We start from the raw sequence: 13,748 nt of genomic DNA, 5'->3' as shown, positions 1-13,748 counted from the left end.
AATTCTATAATTTTAGGGTTTCATGAATATACGAAACAATTTGGGCTAACAGGATGGATATTAGTGTAATTTTTGAAATGTATTGATTAGATTGGATAAAATCTTGGTAGATCATATAGATTGGATAAAGTCTTGATAGATCAAATCTCATTTTCTGATGCTTAGGTTAACATGAATAAATAAGAATTATGGATATTAAATTATACTTAAATGTAGAGGATGATACAAAAATCCCGAAAACCCTTGCTGGCCTGCGCCGTTCTCTTCTCCTGGCTTATGGAACCACCGCGTCATCCTACATCCGTATCCAGTGTGAGCCGGGATACCCAAAGACACCATCCGATTGGTTGTTTTGTGTGGGTCCAACAAAGAGAGTTATGAGGACCTTTCTGGTAGCGCATTCTTTCGTGCGCGGTGAATGGGACCGGACACAGGTGACACACCCCTTCCCCACTCACCCACTTAAAAATGCTCCGATCGGCCGGCCATTCCCATGGCTTCTCCTCGCCCGCTACCCCGAGTCCGTCCCCTCTTCGCTCTCTTCCTCTCTCTTCTCTTTCTCGTTTTCCTCCTCCCATGGACGGCCGGCTCTTCTCCGCTGGAGTCATCCCACCTATATCGAGTCCTCCACATCCAAGAACGGGAGCGCTTACCGCCCGCCATCCAGGTGGCCGCCGCCCGTGGCCTTCTCGCCCGCCCTATTCCACGTTTCCAGCTTCGAATTCGAGATCGTTTCCAAGGTCGGCAAGTTCTTGATAATGTCTCTTCCTAAGACAGACGATCAAATAATGTGAATACGTAGAATTTATTTCCTAAACTTGTTGCAGGACTAAGCGTTTCTGCATTTCTTGAAAGGTTTGTGTTGAATCGAGGCTTTATGGGTTTGATTCTTGATGTGCTCTGTATGTGCTAGATCGTTGGTTCTTGGATTTCTTTAGGAGGGTTAAATTATCTGGTTTCTGCTGAATTGGTTTCCTTCTTCGTCCATTTCCCCGAGTCTTGGGTTCCTTCCTCTCTCTCTTGTCTTTCTCCTAGGCCTCGTCGCATGGACGAATGGCTCTTCTCCGCTGGAGTCCTCCAATCTATATAGAGTCTTGCCGACATCCAAGAACGGAGGCCCTCGCCGCCGTCATCCAGGTGGCCGCCGCCCCTGACCTCCTCGCCCGCCTCCTCCTTTATCACGTTTCCAACTTCGAGTTTGAGATGGTTTCCAAGGTCGCCGACGTCTTTATTGCTAATTTCTCTTACCTTAGATAGACGATCAAATAATATGATTCCGTAGAATTTATTGCCCAAACTTGTTATAGGACTACGTGGTTCTGCATTTCTTGAAAGGTTTCTGCTGAATTGGGCTTTTATGGATTTGATTCTTGATGTGCTCTAGTGTGCTAGACCGTTGGTTCTTGGATTACTTTGGGAGAGTTGAATTACCTGAATCTTCAAAGGAGGAAAAAATTGACAAGTGGAAGTATTGGCGTCATTGTATAGAGGATCATGGTATGTTATTCAAGAAATTCTTGCATTTCCATGCACTTTGGCAACATCTTCCACATTCAAACATGTACAGAAAATTATTACAAATGTTTGACCACCTTGCTTATTTGCCACTTCTTGTTAAGGGTGGATTACAGGCAGGAATTTGTATCAACGGTTGATCTCCTGTGTAAGAATAGTAACTAGTGGCTACATAGTATCTAACAGTGACACTTCTGAATATTACAGTGGATTCAGTTGATAGTTAGATTACGTGGAAGCAAGAATGATGTAGGTCATGTAGCACAATTGTTTGTGTCTACAAGGAAAATTCTATGCATCAGTTTAGAACCTGATGACTGTTGATCATTTTAGTTTTCGTGATTAACATTAGGATGCATTAACATTTTCCAAGAACTAATTGCAATTAACAGAAAATAATTGCAAAGAACATAACTGAAGCTGCTGGATTGTTTCCAAGAACTCTCAGGAACCATTTTTGGTAAGTGCAGAGTCGTTCTTATGATGAACTAAGTAATACATCTAAAATCAACCAACACTATATTGTGTTAAATTGAAAATTTGGACTAGCGACAAGATAGACTGATCAATGAAGCAGCAAATGGTATAGATGCATGAAGAACAAAACAAGCCATTGTCTCATCGAAACATCTGAGAATGCAAAATCTAGGACAGAGTGTGTGCAGATAACGTGAAAAATTCAGGACTCAGTTCGAAGGTTAAATCGACTCTAGCATCAAGGTCATAAAGACAAAAATTAGAAGGATAGAGATTTAAGTAACTGTTGTATATGGTTGGGTTATTTTGGTGCTTAGGTCCTCAAATATTCTTTTAGTAATTGATGAGGAACTTTGTTATTTCAAGTGGATGTAGCTACCATGACCTCGTTGATGCAATTGGAAGAAATGGAAAATTAGTAGCAAATGGTCATATCGAAAAACAATCTTGTTGATGTTAAAGTGCTACTGTTAACTTAATTAAAGGAGTCTACAAGTTAGTAAATATTTTGTGGGGAAAAGCAAAAAAGACAATTGTTCAATATCCATAAGGGAATTAATTTATAGGAGGTTTTTCAGCAAGATACAAAGGACTGGCTTTTGGCTGATAATTAAATTGGATCTGCACTCTTCATTAGTGTATTTTACTAACTCCTTCGTGATTAGACTATATTAAAAGATCTAACATTTTCTGATGTGTCATGGACAATTGAATCTTGCTAATACTCAATGATTATGCCTTTTAAGTGTTCTGCAAACTCATTTATCTTTAGAAAGAAAATTGGGACATGGGTAAGGGAACTTAACATGTGTAACAAGTTCAAGTAGTTAATTCATGTTTAATATATTCTATTCAGTAATAGGTTCAAACAAGTATAAAAACTTTTGCTAGATGAAGGCGAATATAATATCCAATAGAGATACGTGGCAGATGAATACTTGAAATTTTAGATCGTTTAGTTGCGTCTATTTGTTGATTGGAGTATTGTGTCAATCCTCTTTGAAAGTTTTATATTAATCAAGATATCTTTTGTATCTATATGATTGTAGTAATTGTCAACATCCAGATCATTTAAATGTTCAATTTTTTCATCACTGTATTCTCTGCTAAATGGATAACACTTCACTGGACTTATTTTTAAGGAAACATGTGGTGGAGTAGCATGCTTCAGTATTAGCAACCATCCATCATTAAGTACAAAAGGATTCCCAGAAATACTGTAAGTACCATTAATTGTTTTTCATATTTATATTGATTCATTCTTTTGTTCATTGATGGTATAAGTTGGTGATTTTGTAAATTGAAGATTAAAATGCTTATTTGCTTTGTTCTTTTATCAGATTGAACTTCACTGACAAAATATAGAAAATCCATGAAGAATATGGTCCTCAATGAAATTGCTAAAGTATAAGATTAGTAAAACAAGGCTAGATTGGTAATATTGTTAATTGGTTACTACATTATTGTTTTGGTCTTCCTCATAAGATGTATGATGGCAACCTCCTTATTTTTGATGGATGCTAATTTTTACTACATTATTATTTTGTTTTTCCTCATAAGATGTGGGAGGTCTTGTTGAATGCTAATTTGGCACCAAGTCATCAACCAGGGTGAATAAGTTGGGAGTCAAATTACTTAAATGTAGCTTGGTTGTGTTTTCTGTATGTTCTGTCATTTGTTGTGTTGGATACAGTATGCAGAGGTATTCTTTTGTACTTTGTTGACATTTTTTATTCATTGGGTAAAGATGAAAGGGAGCTTGATTCTTCTATATCTGATTGGTTTTACTTACTGCTTTCCTTGGTCGATGCTGAAAATCCATCTAGTTGGCTTTCTTTCTTCCTTCTAATGGTTCTGTTTGTTAGACTGTGTCCATCAAGATATTGTGTGGGACAACATCTGGATGTCTTGGCCAATAAATTTGTTTCTAATTTATGGAACTCCTTTCCATCAAGATTTATGGATATCGGAATTTTGGTACAGAATTATGCTACTATAAGTTTTTGTATATGGTTTTTCATTTTTTTTTTGTTAGTGAAATATGAAAGTATTTAAAAAATACTTCAGATGCTTATCCTGTAATTGTGCCTCCCAGTTGAAATACTCTCTCAATGTTTTAACAGAATCCAAGGAACAAGTGGTGTTGAACTTTCTGCTGGTCTCCATTGGTACTTAAAACCAAGGTTCGCAATATCGTACCGTACCGGTATTTCGACCTGGGCTCGGTATCGGTATAGTACGGTGTACCGAGCACTGTAGCACTGCAACAGTGCACTGCAACGGTGCACTGTGCTGCTACAGTCGGACCGGTACCGGGCGATTCGCGTACCGCTGGCCTGTCGGATCGGTACGTATCGGGCGGTACGATTCGGTACGACAGACACTGCTTAAAACATCGGTGTCTGATACACATATCTTGGGAAAAGACCGGTGGTCTACAGTTGTCATCTCTACCAAAAGTGGGCTCCCTTCCGCATGTTCCTTCGGCTGGTATTTTGGTACAAAGACCTGTTCCGTTGAGTTACTACCAGAATGCTGTTACATCCAGTTGTAAGTTACTTTATTATTTGTTTTTTAAGTTAATTTGGCGCTCAATAGCCCCCTTAGTTTGGTCTAGAAGTCCATTAATGTGAGACAGAAGTATCTATTTTCATCTTGATAGCTATTATTTGAAATTCACTTTCTAGTTTTTATATTACTTAAAAGCTACTCATAAAGTTGAAACGAGTTTAATCTAGTCTGAAAATCCAAGAAACCAACTTTGGGCATGTGGACATTTTTTCGTTTAGTTTCGTAAATTTTAGTCAATACTACTACAAATTATTTGAGCATCTTATGTACTTCGGTACATTATTTATCCTCAAAAGAAGATAAATAAATGGATAGTTTCACTGTTTTTACTATGATAATAATTAAGAAAATGGTTCTTAACATTGCTTAGACACCAACTCAAACTACAGTGCAGCAATGGCACAGCTGCCTGATTGTTATTTGAACAACATAGCTATTAGTTAAAATAAAATACGAAAGCTGGAACAAAGAGGTAAAAGTAACGTGATTATAACCTCCATGAAGTTCCATTCTTTATACCATTCACTTCAGAGCATATAATGGAGTTTCACATTTAAAAATGAAATAGATTTTTTTGTTTGATTTTTTTGGATTAAATTTGCTGAACTGAGTGCTAATTTGCTCCACTTTCTGCTTTATACATGGTTGCTTGTCACCATCTATAAGCATATCAGACTCCATAATTTGTTATAATCTGGCCTCAGGATATTTGTGCTTTCTATATGTTTCTAACTGAAATTTGGATGGGCCAGAAAATGTTTGTACTGTATGTGGATTCAGCAGCAACATAGGTGCAGATGTTACATGTACAATCATGGTGGTTGCCTCCAAGTTCTAACTAACATTTTACAATCATAAAAGTTAAACCTACTGAAACATGTGCTAAGAGATAGTCAATCTGTTAGAATGTCGTAGTCCTTAAGTCCATCTAGGTCAATTAGCTATTTTCAGTGATTACATTATCTAGAATGTTTCTTCATTATGCATCTAGTAAAAAATTGTTTCGCAAAAGAAATGAGGATATGCTTAATAAATCATTAATTTTATGAATAGATTTCTCTCCACTATTAGTTGGGCAGCAGGAAGTGACATTTTCCAAGAATGGCAAGTTTGAGCCATTTGATTTATAGTCATTTCAGTGTCTTTGGACCATGGAGAGTCATCATCTGTTGTATGCTTAAACTCATCTAAAATATATAGTCAGTTACCATGACATATGTTTGTTGCCATTTAGTTCCATTGCTGGTGACCTCTTGACTGCTGACTACCTGGTTATTGACCCCTCCAGCAACTAGCTACCAAGTTGTCGGTCATCAACAAATAACTATCCATAACTGTTCGGCCATCAACACGTTGTTAGATCAGTGTTGTCAATCCATTTAAATTGTCAGTTAACTTTTTTAATGCAAATGGTTCAATTTACTTTAAACACTGAATTCTGTCATATAACAACAAGTTCAATTAGTTTATGGTTATATTTTGTAAATGCTTTCACTTCTCCAGCATTTCCTTGGTGCATTGAGTGCATTTTAACTGACACATTGCGTGAGCTTTTTACTACTTTGCGCTGCCCTTGTACTCGTTTTACATAATGTTGGCGTGCCCTTGTGCTAATATTTGTCCATGATGGTAACATTCTAGTGTGAGTTTGTGTTGCTTGTACTTGCGACCCTTGATTTTGCTAGAACCTTTACGGTGTTTGGATAAATTGGCTAAGATATTGATGCATAGTTTATGATGTGAAATGCCAGCCCTTGGAACTGCCTCGGGTGGCATTCTAGGGGATGACACCCCAGTTGTATGCTATTTATATTTGTTTCTTCTGTGTTGTGAACTTTGTTTTTTTATTGTGTTAAGATTCATATGCATGGTGGAGTTGGGAAAGATGGGAGAAGGAAATTGATTGGATGGTTCTCCAAGGGGTCAACTTACCACTTGCTTTCAATGGGCAAGAAGCCATTTGGCAGAAAGTTTTTGAGGCACAATACTTTTCTTTTTCTTTTATCAGTGTCCTTTGCTATTAGTTTGTCAAGGTATAATACCTCAATATATGTACCTTTTCTATCAAACATAGAGCAACAAATGATGTTTTGCCTGGACTGGTATGTACATAACAGTCCTGGTGTGTGAACCAGTATGTGGACTGCCCCCGTTTTGGACAGTTCAACCTGCCCATATAAAATGTAAAAAATATGTTTGCACCCTTGCCCTAATCGTGCACGTCATGACCTTGTACATTGTTGCTCTGCACCACCTAGCGCATACACCTATTCTCCTCTTCCTCCATTGCCTCCTTTTCTTCCTTCCTTTACTGTGCCTTCGCCTTCTCCTTCATCTTCACTCGTACATACCAGTGTACTGGTACTGACCGGTACAGGTCTGGCTAGGGAATGATATGCATCCAGTATGCACTAGATGACAATCCTTTTTATATAGTTTGAGATGTTAGTTCCTTACGGATGTAACTTTGCGTGCTGTTTTTTTGTACAAGACAATATTTTGCTTCTCATCCCTGTACCATTATTTTTAGCTCTCTCATCAGTCCATTGACGATTTAAGACTCTACTAACAATAGGTCAACTATGGAGTACAACTCACAATGAGGAGTTCCTTTAGTGATTTGACAGTATTTGATACTGGCTGTCAATCTAATGTCAATACCCTGGAGCAAGGTTTTAAATGCCGATCCGTACCGACGTATTGAGCTCCACTCGGTACGACACGTATCGGTATGTACCGTCGGTATGCCAAGGTATACAGATGGTACATCCAAACAGTGATTTAAAAAGCGCTAGGCACCAAAAGGCGCCAAGGTCCAAAAACGCCCGAGACGCTAGGCGCTCGCCCAGGCGCTCGCCCGAGCGAAGCGAGGCGCTAAAATATAAAAATATAAAATATAATTAATAAATATAATTATTTAAAATTTTAAATAAAAATATAAAAATATATAATATAATTAATAAATATAATCACATTAACAGTATAAACTTGCTGACGGAGAAACGAGGAAGCAGCGGCGAGCGACGGCGAGCGGCGGCAGTAGTGGCGGCAGCAGCGGCGGCGAGCGGCGGCAGCAGCGGCGAGCGGCGGCAGCAGCAGCGGGAAAGGGAAAGGGAGCGGAAGGCGCGAGCAGCGGGAGGCCTCGAGGGAGGCGCGAGCAGCGGGAAGGCTCGCGGGAGGGCTCGCAGGAGGCGAGAGGGCTCGCGGGAGGCGCGAGCAGCGGGAGGGCTCGCGGGAGGCGTGAGCAGCGGGAGGGCTCGAGGGAGGCGCGGGCAGTGGGAGGGCTCGCAGGAGACGCGAGCAGCGAGAGGGCTCGCGGGAGGCGCGAGCAGTAGGAGGGCTCGCAGGAGGCGCGAGCAGCGAGAGGGCTCGCGGGAGGCGCGAGCAGCGGGAAGGCTCGCGTGAGGGCTCGCGGGAGGCGCGAGCAGCGACAGCGGCAGCGGGAGCAGCGACAACGAGCGACGAGATCGGGATCGGGATCGGCAGCGGCAGCAGGTTAGTGGTGGGTTAGGGTTAGGGTTGGGGTTATATCGGTTTAGTTGGTTCGATTGAACCAACTAACAACCGAACCAGGACCGAACCAGACCTAAAATTCTGGTTCGGTTTACCCAGGCGCTCGCCCGAAGCGCCCAGCGCCTGGGCTCGGGCAAGTGCCTAGGCGGCGCCTGATTGAAGCGCGCCGCCTGGGATATTAGCGAGGCGCTCGGGCCTCGCCTCGCCTCGCCCGAGCGCCTAGGCGAGCGCCCGAGCGCCTTTTGCAATCACTGCATCCAAAAACTTAAAAATACCTCCACTTACAATGCCTCAACAATGGTTGAAATCTAGGGCGGTATTGGTCAGTACGCCTCGGTATCGGTCTATTACGGACAAAACTGTAAATATGGCTTTTAATGTAATGCTTATGTATGTCTGTGTATTTTGGTTTTTTCATGCATTGCACAACATGTAGAGGGACAGTCGAATGCTTAACAACCCCATTTTGGTTGAGTTTGGTGGCCGTTTTAGGCTTGTAAATAAAGGTTGTGTCATGTGGACACTTGTGAGAGATATTTGGTTTATAGTGGACCATTTTGGATCCTTTGTTGTGCGACTGTTCAGAGCTTATAAAGTTTGTTTGTAATTTGTATTGGCTATGAAGTGTTTTTCGAAATGTTTGCTTGTGGATCCCGAGTGAGGCGCTTTTCTCTTTCTCTAACATAGAGAGGCTGACCTTTGCGGATGGACACGCAACGGTGTTGCACGACTTAGGCAAAACCAACTAAGTCAATGACAGATGGTATCAGAGCGGGACAAGCACTCATAGAAACACTTGACATGTAAACGTGGGGGACTTAGCGGGGTTGCATTGAGGGTAGCCCGCACGCGCGATCGTTTAGGGGAAAGCGAGCATGGAGAGGTAGGGAAAAGGAGTCGCTCAGAGGAGCGGGCATCTGAGATTGGCATTCAGAGGAATGACCAACCCTTCGTGCAAGAGGCACCACGAGGATAAGCAAGTTGGGAAGAATGCGTAGCGCACAAAGGTTGAGATGGTTGAGTTTGAGCTACGACTTAACGTTGACAACCATACTTGATGGTGCTTAAGGCAAGCGAGGCACTTGGTAAAGGATGAGACTATGTAAGGTAGAATGAGTTGTTCAGTGACCGAAAGAGTTGTGCAAAGCTCACAGAGGTGAGGGGAATTGCTAACTCGAAGAATTCGGTACTCATGTAAAGGCTTGTATGCGAACGATGGAGTGTTCGTGGCTATCCTAATGCGACCGAAACTCAACGCAATAGAGCATTGAAACTTTCTCTTTAGCATGAGAAGGATACGTCTGTAGGAGGCTGAAGTGTGCAGCCAGTTCAGTATGTTGCTAGGCCTTGAGGGGCGCAGCGGGGACTGTATTGAGTAACCAACTCGATGCATGGAGTACAACCTTCGAGGAGGCGGGCGAAGTCAAATAACCTTTGCCTTCTTAACTCTTAAGAGAATGGCTGAAACCGAGTACCCTAATTCTCTTAGCTATCCAGTAGAGGAGCTCTGCATATGTTCAAAGCCCCTTCGAAGAAACAAAATGGAAAATAATATTTGTCAAATCCTCACCAATGGTGATCAGTGCTACTGAGAGTAGATTATCTGCTTCATTTCCCAAGAGAATGCCAATCGAAAGCGGAAGTGATGCGAACCTACTTGGAAGTGACAACTAAGTGAAAGAAGAGTCGATAGGCAAAATTTGTGGAGGAAGGACCCGAAAGCTTCAAAAGTTTACGAGGTGATGCTCATTAAATCTCCAACAAGCATCCACCCAGTTTAACCAGCATGAGGCATTTGAGAGACTGAAGCATGGTAAGGATGGTCTTTTCTTTCATATGAAGGATCCGCAGGGACCAACAGGGATCGACACAACTCAGCCAACCACACACTAGAGTCAAAGTCATTGGCGAGTTGAAGCAGCATGGTAGATCAAAAGTTCGACTACTCAACAACAGCAGCGGAGAGCAGTTGGGAGCCAAGAGACGCATTGCAGTTGGAGCAGAAGATTGAAGACTCAGCAAAGGCATGGAGTTGCAATGTCGGCAAAGGCTTCGACGAGGACGTTGAAGGAATAAGTGGGGGAGAATGTCACGGACAAAACTGTAAACAGGGCTTTTAACGTAATGCTTATCTATGTCCGTGTCTTTTGGTTTGTTCATATGTTGCACAGTATGTAGAGGGACAGTCGAAGGCTTAACAACCCTATTTTAGTTGGGTTTGGTAGTCGTTTTATGCTTGTAAATAAAGGTTGTGTCATGTGGACACTTGTGAGAGATATTTGGTCTGTAGTGGATCATTTTGGATCCTTTATTGTGGGACCGTTTAGAGCTTGTAAAGTCTGTTTGTAATTTGCATTGGCTATGAAGTGTTTTCCGAAATGTTTGCTTGTGGATCCCGAGTGAGGCGCTTTCTCTAACCCGTTTTCTCTTTTGTAGGTCCTAAGGGAGCATGGGAGGTTTCAGGGAGACTGACCTTTGCGGACGGACACGCAACGGTGCCGCACGACTTAGGCAAAACCAGCTAAGTCCGTGACAGGTCGGTATGCCTCGGTACCGATCAAAACATTGGTACTGCCAGTAGAGGGTGGTCCGCGTACCGATATCCTCTCGGACCGGCACATACCGCCTATACCGGGTAGTACATATCGAAATTGAGAACCTTGCTCTGGAGTTAGTTTTCCCATTCTACCTATAATACTTCTAGGAAAGAGATTTTCCCTAAAACCTAATAAGCTAGTTAGCATTAAAAAGTAATTATCACACTGATTATCATTTAGCAATTCTTTTCTTGTGCGATCACTGAGCAAGAAGCTGAAACTCCATATATTGGAGTCTAGAAGTTTACATAGGGAGCAGTTTTGACGAAATAGTGAACAGAAAATCCCTGAATGTGAACCTCTTGTTGTTTTAATAATTATATGCTTGGTGATCTTACTACATGGTATATAGGCAACTCCCTTATAATTTGTCAAGCTTCATATGGTATAATACTTAAAACAAAAATAAAAACTTCATTGCAAATAATTTTCCTTGTGATATTCAGCTTGACATGGATAGGATGATATCATTTATTCTTTAATCTCTTCATGTGCTTTTTATTTTATGTTATTTTGCTACTTGGTTATTGATGACATGTGATCATCTCTAATCATTTAACCAGAAGAGGATACATTTACAATTTATGTTACCATGAATTCCATTAGATGATATTACCTACTTAAGTTTTGTATGAGTTCTATGTTGTTTGTCTGCATAGTGATTATCAAGATTTGTCACATTGCTCTAGCAGGTTATTGGAATTATTATTAATTTTTAAACAATCTTCCTACTCTTTTTTAGAGGTATAATATTAGCCGTAGAGATCTGGATGATTTTTTCGGGGGGCCTGCATTTCTTTCATGGTCACGTATGGGAAACTTGCATGGGTGAGTTTACTATTTTGTTTAATTTTAGTTTTAGTACATGGTAGAAATGGATTATATACATGGTTTTGATTGGTAATCAAATGTTGTGCAAAATTTATAAGCTTGACCACATACTAATTTAAATTCCTTTATTTTGTATTCTTTTTCTGTGCTTGATACTAGATGGGGTGGACCCCTGCCTCAAAGTTGGCTTGATGATCAACTTGTTCTTCAGAAGAAAATTCTTCCTAGGATGTACTCGTTTGGAATGACTCCGGGTAATTTTAGAAGAATATTTAAACTCAATCCTCTATATTTGTAGGCATCCTTAAGATCACAATCTTGCATGATAAATAGATACATTTTGAATCTTAGTAAGTTCTCTTAATATAATATTTTAGGTTGGTAACGTCCTTAAGATCACAATCTTGCACAATTAACGGATACATTTTGACTCTAAAAAGTTATATATCTATTTATTAGAAAAAATGGTTTGCATCACATCTTTGATTATTTTTCAATGTAATGTGAAGTTTATATGTTTAGATTACTTTATGGTTGATGCTTGTAAATCGCTAAGGTTTTATAACATATCGCGTGATGCATGTGACAGACTGCATTAGTTGAGGTTTGGAAACTGAGTATATGCCCTTCTCTCATATACACGAGGCTGTTTCTCATGACTGTTCAATAACTCTTAACAATGGAATAAATGGGATTAATGCCATGCCCTGCTGCAACTTTACTCACAAAGCCAACCTGTATTGGACAGGTTAATGTGCTTTATTCCAATGACATTGAGCCATATAATTTTATACAAACAGGGAAACAAATAAAAAAATTATTTTTTTCATTTATTGTCTCAAAATATTTGAGGATAACACTTAATTTGAGTTCAAAACCAATCATATGAACTAAACAAAGTACTATTGTATGGCATAAATTCTATTGTATCCTGTCTCAGTTAATTTTACTAAGTCTATTGAAGATTGAAATGGTATTATAAACAACATAATTAGCACAGTAATTTGCTACGGAATGTACCAATTGCAAAATTACATAAGGACAAGGGGAATAGATTTGAAGGTATATTTTGAGAATTGTCACAACAAATATAACATTGCTTTCACTTGTTCATATTACTTATGCTTTCTTACATGCTAGTGGGATTGGCAACATAAGTTGATTACCGGAGTCATCAATGGTGTAATGTTGACACCCGGGAATGAACAACAATAAGACAAGGGAAGAGGACATAATTCAAACTCTCTATTTGACTAACACAAAATGCAATAGGAACAATCCTTAAATTGGTTTTTTACTAACTAAGGATTGGTTATTGGAAATTGAAAATAACTAGTAATGATGGATATAATAAAATCGTGACTATCTTGATGGTGTTGAGATGTGCCTTGGTGAATGGATATTTAAATTATACGAATATATTAATGATTCAATGGTTCAATGATGATATTGCCACTATTGACTATTTTAATAGAATAGTTAGTGACTAAATTCTAATATTTGTTTAATAAGTAAGTTGTTTATGATATAGAGTTTATTGATTTGTCTTATCTTAATTTTATTAATTTTTATAAGAAAATTAGGAAGAAATTTAAAATTTACATTATATTAAATGACTTTCAAAATGCTTACACGTAGAGTCGAACCGGAGATCCATCAATTGTGCAACAACGCACTAACCATTAGGATGTCCAATCAGAGATCTATCAATTGTGCTATAACGCACTAACCATTAGGATGTCTCAACAGAGCCTCTTGGTTTGAGCTCATGAAGAAAACAAGTTAGTGTGTCAATAACTTTCAATAAAATAATTTATGCTTTGGACAATCTTTTTCATTTGAAATATCAGGTAAAGTTGCATTTGATCACTATTTGATTCAGCTTTTAGAAATCCTCTTATGTGCTAGTGATGGGCTGAAGCAACCTCAAGAATTTTGGCTAGTACTATTACACATTTATATGAAAATGAAGGCCAAACAAGCCTTCATGTTTGGATACCATCTTGATTTAAGCTATATAACTTTTTTCTTTCTACCATTCCTTCTTTATCCTTTTACCTAATAGTAAAGCATTGGTGAGCATGGTTTGATGTACTGCCTAAAAGTGTACAAGATGAGCGGTACATATTGCTGATTGGTACGTGGACCAACCATTTTCGGATGGTACAAGATGAGCATTGGTGAGATGGTTTGACATACCAATTGAAAGGGTACAAGATGAGCGGTATGTATTGGTTCGCCTGT

The 13,748-nt window shown here is 39.6% G+C and overlaps 1 protein-coding gene across 4 annotated transcripts in view; it reads left to right on the top strand.

The window, feature by feature from the left end:
• Nucleotides 1-429: 429 nt before the first annotated feature.
• LOC135630984 (alpha-N-acetylglucosaminidase-like) overlaps nt 430-13,748 on the top strand; it is a 37,112-nt gene continuing 23,793 nt past the window's right edge. Inside the window, exons 1-7 of one of the 4 annotated variants that reach the window (XM_065138332.1) lie at nt 430-740; nt 828-1,215; nt 1,385-1,497; nt 3,135-3,211; nt 4,116-4,542; nt 11,416-11,501; nt 11,664-11,758. The gene's annotated coding sequence lies outside the window, so the exon portion shown is untranslated. The remainder of the gene's footprint in view (nt 741-827; nt 1,216-1,384; nt 1,498-3,134; nt 3,212-4,115; nt 4,543-11,415; nt 11,502-11,663; nt 11,759-13,748) is intronic. The other 3 variants (XM_065138331.1, XM_065138333.1, XM_065138334.1) reach the window with 3 other exon arrangements.

This window comes from Musa acuminata, chromosome BXJ3-2, assembly GCF_036884655.1.
Source record: "Musa acuminata AAA Group cultivar baxijiao chromosome BXJ3-2, Cavendish_Baxijiao_AAA, whole genome shotgun sequence".
Classification (NCBI taxonomy): Eukaryota; Viridiplantae; Streptophyta; class Magnoliopsida; order Zingiberales; family Musaceae; genus Musa; species Musa acuminata.
Note: the sequence above shows the minus strand (reverse complement) of the source record. Positions and strands in the feature narration are given on the sequence as shown.